Here is a 1325-nt window from a genome sequence, read left to right on the forward strand (position 1 = left end):
TTTTTAAATGCTGTCTCAGTGTTCTGAAAACGAGTTTCCGACACCGAAATAAACTTTGAGAGCATCTCTTCAAGGTTTGGCTTCTTTTCCTGTTGGTAGGGTGGTTGTTGGTAGACTGGTGGATGTTGTGGTCTTTGATTTCCTTGACCGGCCCACGAGAAATTGGGGTGGTTCCTCCAACCTGCATTATAAGTGTTATTGTATGGATTATTTTGAGGTCGAGGATTATTACCCATGTAATTTAATTGCTCGTTATTCATGTTGTGGCCATAAGGTTGGTAGTCAAAATGGTTTGTTCCACTGCTACTTGCTGCGCACTGCATTACTGAGTGAACCTGTGAAGAATTAAGAAAACCATCAATCTTTTTATTTAAGAGGTCTACCTGATTAGAGAGCATGGTGACCGAATCGACGTTATAAACACCGGTTGTTTTTGTTGGCTTTGTCCTCATGACTTGCCACTGATAGTTATTCAGTGACATCTCTTCTATAAACTCATAGGCATCTTCTGGTGTTTTATTATTGATGGTTCTGCCGGCCGCTACGTCAACCATTTGCCAAGTCAAAGGATTCAGACCATTCTGAAATGTTTGCACTTGGAGCCAAAGCGGTAACCCATGGTGAGGGCACCTTCTCAAAAGGTCCTTGTATCTCTCCCATGCATCGTAGAGTGTTTCTAAATCCATCTGCACAAAAGAAGAGATTTCATTACGTAATTTAGCCGTTTTAGCAAGCAGAAAATATTTTAGTAAAAATTTTTCGGTCATTTGTTCCCAAGTAGTATTTGATGCTCATGGTAACGAGTTCAACCACTGTTTAGCTTTATTCCTCAATGAAAAGGGAAACAACCGAAGACGAATGGCATCATCAAAAATGCCATTAATTTTAAATGTATCTCATAGTTCTAAAAAGTTGGCTAAATGAGCGTTGGGATCCTCATCCTGTAAACCATCAAACTGAACAAATTGTTGTATCATTTGAATAGTGTTAGGTTTTAATTCAAAAGTATTTTTAGCTACAGTAGGTCTAAGTATGCTCAATTCAGTTCCTGTTAAAGAGGGTTTAGCATAATCATACATAGTGCGTGGAGCAGGATTTTGATTAACCGTAATTGAGGAGGTAGCTGATTGCCTTGGTTTTCAGCCATCTCTTCGGTTAAGGGTTGAGTATCGTCTTCTTGCTCGTTCTCTGTGTATCTTAAGCTTCGCCTTATTTCTCTTTGGTTTTTACATATTGTGCGATCGATTTCTTCGTCAAAAAGTAACGGTCCCAACGGGTTTCTTCTAGTCATAAACTATGAAAACCTGCCAATAGAAGGAAAAAGT

At 39.2% G+C, this 1325-nt stretch overlaps 1 non-coding gene across 1 annotated transcript; it reads left to right on the plus strand.

Annotated features, from left to right (window-relative positions):
* The first annotated feature begins 612 nt into the window (after positions 1 to 612).
* LOC121207915 (small nucleolar RNA R71) lies at positions 613 to 719 on the plus strand. Its single transcript, XR_005903010.1, has one exon. It is a non-coding gene; the product is annotated as a small nucleolar RNA R71 (small nucleolar RNA).
* Positions 720 to 1325: the final 606 nt, after the last annotated feature.

The sequence above is a fragment of the Gossypium hirsutum genome, chromosome A01, assembly GCF_007990345.1.
Source record: "Gossypium hirsutum isolate 1008001.06 chromosome A01, Gossypium_hirsutum_v2.1, whole genome shotgun sequence".
Taxonomy (NCBI): Eukaryota; Viridiplantae; Streptophyta; class Magnoliopsida; order Malvales; family Malvaceae; genus Gossypium; species Gossypium hirsutum.